An 8511-nucleotide genomic window follows, 5' to 3' on the forward strand; every position below is an offset into this window, starting at 1 on the left:
ACAATTTGCTTATAGAAACAGTTTGTAGATCAGATATAGGGTTGTGTGTTTTGCATTATAACAATTTAATGATCAGGCAAAGCAGATTTTAAAATCATATTTTCATCCTCCCCTGACTATTTCAGCATCAGGGAATTTCCACATTCAGCAACAGTGGCACAAATAGAAATCGGTTATAAAAAAGTTTGTGGTCAAGAGTGGGGTTAGTGCTTTGCAAACTTAACATTATTTAATGACAACCAAAAATCACAAATACACTAACAACTGTATAGGCTTTAAGTTAAATGCTGATTTACCTCACCATAAAAGCCTATGTAATAATTTTCAGAAGAACAAACAGTGCTGTTTAATACCTTACAAAGAAGGCTCCTCATCTCCAATCATCTGTTTGATAATCAACATTTATCCACTACTTATTGTTGCTCTCCTTGTGCCTGAAGCTTCATGTCCTCAGTCTTTAGTTCATTTTCATCTTTGGAGTAGCTGGCCTCATTCTTGTAGCAAGGTGAAGGTGAATTGCTTTCAAAAAGCATCAGAAACTTCAGTGTTTTGACATGCCAACATTAGATTAAATTCATCATAGACATGACAGGCCTTTCCACCCATGATCACAGTTACCCTCAGACTATCATGCCAAACCTTCATTGCTTCCATCTTCTCTCAACACTGCTAGATGCTTCTTGATGTTGTGCACAGTCTATTGATTGCACACCAGGAGCAAAAGTGAATTCAGTCTGAACTTGATTCCCTCTTTCAGCAGTTGGCAAAGAAGATCCTCAGCTGCTTGGACCAAGGCACACATGATCAATCAATTAAGGCATTCACCATGGTTATAAATACTGGCACAGAACTTCCCATTTATTATAAAGAACAAGTTCTTACACTGTGCAGGTATCTGTGTTTTATGGATCCATAATTCTAATTTATGATACCCTGCACTACAGGACTACTAGTCTCAGGAAAAATGGAAGTTAGGAAAACTAGCTAAATAGATTGAGCTGACGTAGTTCAGGCTTTCCATCCATTCTAGGGAGAAAAGTATAAACTAATTTTAGCACCAATCTTTATCAATACCTTGACATTTGTAGTAAAGCTGACTTTGAAAAGCCTCTGCATGGAGAAAGACAATTCTCTCTGAAAGGAAGTCTGAATTAGATAAGTGTTTCCTCTCAGTATCTCCTGTGTGGAGGGAGCAGCCCAGAGCTATTACGGGCTAATTTTGAGCATTAGATTCATTAAGACTTCTAAAGCATCTTAATGCTGCAACTGTTGCAAGTACATTATTTGAGCACTAAGAGATAAAGCAGACTGGCTTGTCTTGTCCAAACTAACACTATAGTATAAGGGACACTATTAGGAACAATTATGAAAAAAAGTCAAGTTTTAAGAGGTGTAAACGTTAGAACACATAAAACACTCAATATTTCTCCATTCTGGAGAGTGACAATGGAAACATCCATTGGACATTACTCTGTAAAAGAAATCGTTCTTCTCCCTGCAAAAGGAGTCATTCTACTGGCTAAATATTACGACCAATTGGCTCAACGTTCCAGGGCGTTTTACAGTAAGGCTTTGTCTAAACTGGAACCTGAACGACAAAAGTTTTGTAGTTCAGAGGTCTGGAAAAAAAAATCACCCTGAACTACAAAAGTTTTGCTGACGAAAAGTGCCAGTGTGAACAGCACTTTGTCAGCAGGAGCGCTCTCCTGCTGACAAAGCTACCGCTGCTCGTTAGGGGTGGAAGTTGTCGGCGGGAGAGCTCTCTCCTGCCGACAAACAGCAGCTACACTGTGCGCCTTTTAGTGGCACGGCTGTAGCAGCACAGCTGTGTCACTAAAAGGTGCGTGGTGTAAACACAGCCTAAGTCTTAATCAATTAATCAAGCCTTCTGTATTTGAAAGAAGTGTTAATAAGAGTTGTGATTTTACAAAGTAACCAGTGATAATTATAGCCCTTCATTAAAAGAAGGCCTTCACACACAGAAAAGGAAAAATGCCAGAGTATGTTTTCTTCTGCAGATTAGTTGTCTTTAGACATGTTTTGTACAAGTGTCTCTTTTTCCTGTGTAAGTGCTTGCTTTGACACAGTGTATTCCTGTTGTATCTCAAAAAGAGATTAAGTACAAAATGTGTGTATATTTCTGCCTGACTTCACTGAGCTGGCTTCAACTTTGTGGTGGCGTAAGGAAGGTGGACATGAAAAAACTAGATGAATCCATAATCAATGCTTGATCCAGCTGTTCTTAATCTGAATGTCTTTGGTAGAGGTTCCCTTTCTCTCCAGCTGCTAAATCATCTCTGTGGCAAATGAGACAGGAGCAAGTTTTGAAGAGATGGGGTTATCCCAAATTAAGGTATTTTCAAAGAGCTTCCTAGGGAAGGTTACCTACAAAGATACCCATCATGCCCCATTTTGAATAATATCATTTGAACACTCTTCTAGGATCTTGATACTGAATATAAACATTTCCAGCAAATACACTTAATGCAAGTTTACCTGTCAAGTGCTTTTGCTCCTTTCTGGACTAGGAAAATGAGAAAGCACATAGAAGGGGAAGAAAAAAAGATGCAGCGGGGCTGTGGGGGAACAAGTTTTCTGAAAGTGTCAATGTTAAAAACAAGAGACCAGACCAATAATCTTCTAGATTAACATGTGCTCTGCCCACAAGAAACCACGCATCACTGCAAGTAATGAAAGCTCTTTGTAATCAGCATGACAGAAGGTTTTTTTTTTAAATGAGAGTTTATATGGATTTTACTATATCCTCAAATACCCTGAATCTGTATGTTTTGATTGCTCCTATTTATCTATTAACTCCTATTTTACTAGCAATTTTGATTTTATAGAAGCTGTTCAAAATTTAACACAATAGATTTACAGTAGCTGTTTTAGGCTCTTTGTAAGGCATCATAAAGAGATTAAAAACAAATACAAACAAAATGTTAGAAAGCTATATTCTCAGTTCATTTAACATTTCATAACATTCAGGAGTACTTCACATACTTTAGAATAGAGTGCACACGTCACTATCTTCTATCCCAGAAAACATACTGGAGGAAGCAGAGGCACTAGTCTGTTTTTCCCCAATTTTTAAAATATGACACTGTCTTCTTATGCTTTTTTTGTGAAGCTGGGGTTTTTTTGCCTTACTTACTCACAACTTGAGGGACAGGGGAGAAGAAAAGTAATCTCCCGCCAGTTTTTTTTCTCCTTCTCCACAGAAAGTATTCCTATCATCTCTTCTGGTCATTACCAAAGCTTCAACCTGCAACATTGCCTGGTGCATTTGTATTGTCTGTAGCTACATTAGATTTGACTTCTACAGGTATGAACATTGTTATGTCCAATACTACATTTATTTTATTCTTGTCAAGGACTCATATTGCTTATACAAAATACACGTTCAACACAACTGACCTTATACACCATACTAGCTCTCTTCTACCAACCATTGAACACAGCCAAACCCTCCACCACAATAAAAGTTTGTGAGCTATGCATATCGTTGTATCAAAGGGAAGATAAACCTCCTGAATCTCAAAACGCATTCATAGTACTATAAGTCTGAACTTTGACTTTTTACTTCTCAAATGTTCAAAGTTATAATTATTTAATTTGAAAGTACTGTTTAAATTGTAAGACAAAAGTGAGAAGATTTATGTTTAAAGCTGCTGATGTCTTTAACTTATGCCTTTGAAGTGTTTTTCTTCCCCAACAAGTTCAGGAGCATGTATTAATTATGAAATTTAGTTTTTACCAGCCCTTTTTTCCTAGAACTATGTAGTCAATACTTAGGACACAGATAGAAAGCCTATTAGTTGTTAGGAATGAAGGAAAGCCTTACAGTTAAGTTATGCATTAGAGCAAATCTACATTTCATTCCAGCTTTCCCACAAACTTCTTGTGTGACCTGGGCTAGTTACTTCATCTTTTTGTGCCTCGGATCTTCATCCATAAAGTTGTGGTAATTTTCCCTTCCTTTCAGCTGTGTTGTGAAGATAAATTTATTGATGTTTGTAAGATGTTTAATTATTACTATAGCGCAGGTCCTATAAGTATCAGACTGAAAACTGGAAGAAGCTGAACTGATTATTTCTGTGAATTGTTTTGGAAAAATGTGAGTCTTGTATTCAAAGTACCAGCTTAATTAATGAAAAAATGAAGCAAGTTGTCTGACAGATGTATAAAACCTTTGAAAATAGTGTTTGAAACAGAAACATTGACAACTACAACAGTAGTATTAGAAACTGTATTATAGCACAGACTTCATAAGACTACACATTTGAGTTTGTGGAGGAGTTAACATCAGGAAAGAAGTCCAATCCCCCCACCCCACCAAGGTGATTTTCTTCAGTTAAGTGGAACAACAAAAAGCTGATGAGTTGGATGACCCTGCAAGAGAGACATTTGACACCACTGTCAACATTAAAACATAGCCGGAGTGATTTATATTCCTATGTTAGGCCTTCCAGCAACTTTCAGCATCATCTTCAGCCAAGAAGAGTTTGTTTCTCTTCAACATGCAAAAAATGGCAATGATTAATCTAGGCCTAAACCATGGAAACAACCATAATTTAAGATGAGATTTTTAAAAATGTTAGCATCACCTTCAATATAGCACAACTAAGCAATTTAAGAAGCAGATACAGCTTTCTCCTAGATATGCTCTTCTGGACAGATTCAAATTCACAGGTCCACTATTAGATACAGAAGTGAAGAACAGGAAAAGTTAAATGAAATGACATTGACACTAATCCACTATTCTGAATTAAACAAGAGAACTGACAATGACTAGAAGCATCCGAAGGGACAAATGTATTGTGCTTAATGCTACTGATTCTAATCTGAAAAGAAAAAAGTATGAAATGCTGAATGTAAGTTGCTAAGAATGCAGAGGTAAGCAGATCTTTGCTAATTGCACAGACAATTAAAATAAAGACTAGAGAATATCTCAGGTCCATTCATCTTGAACTTGCCATATAGTGCTTAAATAGTGTGCCAAACCTTACTGAGAAAGCAAAATACCTAACAGTCCTAAGACATATTGCATAATTTCAAAAATTCTTCCATAGCCATGATCAACTTCACAGTTGGTTGTATTAGGGCTTGTTCACATGGAGACATTGACCACAATACATATTGCAAAATAAGCTATGCCACACCAGCTCCCCATTTGGGCACTATTCCCAAATAAAAATCACTTTTATTTCAGAATAAATTACTCCAGTTTGGAAGCATCCTAATTATTCCACAATAAAGTGATTTTATTCTGGTCAATTTCTCCATGTAGATAAACTCATCTTCCCAGAGACAGACTGCACTCTGAGGAAGTCTACATCCAACTGATGAAATCTGCACTGAGCCAGAGGACTTTGATCAAAACACCACATTACATGCAAAGATTCTAAAAGGACACACTAAGTTTACAAAAGCAACTGAAGGAGTTTCAGATCAGAGGCTAGTGACACTGACAGTCTCAATGGAAATTTAGCTTGATCTAATGAACAAACTAGAACCATACAACACACACACTAGTTTCAGAGGGGTAGCCGTGTTAGTCTGTATCAGCAAAAACAATGAGTCCTTGTGGCACCTTAGAGACTAACAAATTTATTTTGGCATAAGCTTTTGTGGGCTTTAACCCACTTCATCAGATGCATGGAGTGAAAAAAAGTAGGCAGGTATAAATATATAGCACATGAAAAGATAGGAGTTGCCCTACCAAGTGGGGGGGTCAGTGCTAATGAAGCCAATTCAATTAGGGTGGATGTGGCCCATTCCCAACAGTTGACAAGAAGGGGTGAGTATCAGAGGGAAAATTATTTTTTGTCATGACCCAGCCACTCCCAGTCTTTATTCAGGCCTAATTTGATGGTGCCAAGTTTGCAAATTAATTCTGGTTCTGCAGTTTCTCGTTGAAGTCTGTTTTTGAAGTCTTTTTGTTGAACAATGGCCACTTTTAAGTCGGTTATTGAGTGTCCAGAGAGACTGAAGTGCTCCCCTAATGGTTTTTGAATGTCACAACTCTTGATGTCGGACTTGTGTCCATTTATTCTTTTGCATAGAATCTTTTCATGTGCTGTATATTTATACCTGCCTCCTTTTTTTCCCACTCCATGCATCTGATGAAGTGGGTTCTAGCCCACGAAAGCTTATGCCCAAATAAATTTGTCAGTCTCTAAGGTGCCAAAAGGACTCCTGGTTGTTTTCACACACATACACACACACAAAGAATTTTCCCATTATTTGGCCAGGATGGCTCCTTCTGCAGCAAGAGCAAGGCCCTTGTACACATTTAAGTGGAATGCATCAAGCTGCAGCCCTTTTTCTGGCTCCTCCAGGGCCTCCTGCTGAGGATCAGGCTGTATTCCCTCCACCCCCTTCTTCTCATATTTGCCCGCCCCATCTGTGGGCCCCATAAAGTTGCAAGACTTCTTCCTGGCACCAGCCATGATTGCTATCTGCCAGACATGGAGAAGGAAGCTCAACAGGGGTGCTCTGACTGCAGAGCCTGTTTTCGCTCCCTTGTTGCTTCAGGTCTCTAGGCAGAGTTCCTCTGGGCAGCATCCACCGACTCCTTTGAAGAGCTCTGGGACTGTCCAGGGTTCTTTGCTCAGTGTCTCCATCCAGAACCCCAAGGCTATTGGTTGAACCCAGAAAAGAAAGCTGAAAAGTAGCTAACAGAACATGAGTTCATTCTCTTTGACTTTTAAACACTAAGAAATCCAGATTTGTACCCAAATCTGTTTACAAAGGAGCATATTGTATCAAAACGGTGGGAAAAATGTGGAACTAACCACAGCCAGGGTTGTTAATCTACTGTTGTCTGTTTTTAAGAGATCTGCATTCTCATTTAGACAGTTCAAAATGTTTTTAAGCTCATTTGGACTGGTTTGGTCTAAGTTTCATAACAGAGTAGATGCTGAAAAACTAAGTAGGTTGGTTTCTAAAAGCAGACACAAGAGCGTTATTAACAGTAGTATCTAGCTCTTATATAATGCTTTTCATCAGTAGACGTCAAAGCACATTACAAATGAGGTAAGTATTATTACCCCAATTTTACAAGTAGGAAACGGAGGCACCATTACTTGCATGGTAGTAGCACCTAGGAGCCCCTGTTACAGACCAAGAGCCCAGTGCTATACATCATGCATAACTGAAAGGTGTTTCCTGCCCTGATTAGGCTTATCTAGTCAACAGACTGAGAATTCAGTTGCACTCTACCAACAGAAATAGAAGCACATCATTGTGGATGATGTATGCATTTTTATGTTTTAAAAATAAATACATTTTATAAAGCAAACAACACACTATGGACTTTGAATTTCATTTAATAAAATATGTTTTTTTTTCTTCCCTGTTGGAGAAGAGCCATTACCATCTTGTTAGCCACCAACCATTGCCATAAAGGTACATAAAAACACTACACATTAGTAGTGCATTAAGGAAATATCTAAAGCGGACTATTAACTCAGCAGTTGCGCTATTTATTGTTCAGGTCCTGTGGAAAGGCATAAGATTTAAACTGCGAAAGTTGATTGAATTTGTGAGTAACTTAGAAACAACACACAAGACACTTTTCAAAGATCAGTGACCTGAGTTCATCAGACTGAAGTACCACCCAGTGTAGCATCAGCCGGTGATGAGGTTTTATTTCTCTATTCGCCTATTATGCAGAAGGCAATATTTTCACACTGGCATTTTTTTTTTTAAGTTAGGTCGTAAACTCTTCAGAGCAGGGACTGGGTCTGTGTTTGCACAACAGAGTCCGATGCCGACTGAAAGCTCTGGGCACCATGGCGTTAATACCGGCACCACAGGAGCAGTCATCAGAAAATCAAGCAGCATGGCGTGGTGACAAGAAAAAAACAGCGTTATTAGGAGCACTCAAAATTAGCGACCAATTAAGCCCCAGTTTCTTCATTTCCTAGCGCAGGAGCCGGACACATTTCCTAGCCCCTGAGCGAGGAGGCAGATCGATCCCACCCTGTGGGTTTAGCGGTGGGGTGGGGGACAGGGCAGCAGCCCTGCCTCGCCCCGGGGACGCTGCGGCGGCTCCCGCATGGCTCGGGGTGCCTTTCCCCCCGCCCAGCCCCTCTCCCCCGGTGACTCACCTCTCGCTCCCCGGTGCCGTCGGTTCCAGCGCCGAGGCGGGGCCAACTCGGAGGGGGGCGGGAGAGGCAGCCCCGCACCGGGGGAGGCGGCGGCCACGACCGGGAGCCGAGGGGGGGGGGACAAACAACTCGGCCCCCCGCCCTGAAGCTCCCCCGCCCGGAGCCTCCGCCTCCCCGACGGGCAGCGCCCAGCGGGACCCGCACCCCCGCCGCCCCTTCAAGCCACCAAAGCCCGTCCTCGGGTCTCCGGGGCCCGGTGCGCCCTCAGAGCAGCGGACAGCGAGCCGCCGGCCCCCGCGCTTCCCCGGGCTCGCCGAGCCCCTCAGCCCCTAGGAGAGCCGCTTCCCCTCACAGGGAATAACAGGAAGGGAGCGGGGGTGACCCCGGGCGCGCACGG

At 40.9% G+C, this 8511-nt stretch overlaps 1 protein-coding gene across 7 annotated transcripts in view; it reads right to left on the minus strand.

Moving 5' to 3' along the window:
- PIK3CA (phosphatidylinositol-4,5-bisphosphate 3-kinase catalytic subunit alpha) overlaps positions 1-8511 on the minus strand; it is a 78963-nt gene extending 70452 nt beyond the window's left edge. For 3 of the 7 annotated variants that reach the window (XR_013636323.1, XM_078854352.1, XM_073359315.2), the window contains exon 1: positions 354-4600. The gene's annotated coding sequence lies outside the window, so the exon portion shown is untranslated. The other 4 variants (XM_073359314.2, XM_073359313.2, XM_073359312.2 and 1 more) reach the window with 4 other exon arrangements.

This window comes from Lepidochelys kempii, chromosome 9 (genome assembly GCF_965140285.1).
Source record: "Lepidochelys kempii isolate rLepKem1 chromosome 9, rLepKem1.hap1, whole genome shotgun sequence".
Taxonomy (NCBI): domain Eukaryota; kingdom Metazoa; phylum Chordata; order Testudines; family Cheloniidae; genus Lepidochelys; species Lepidochelys kempii.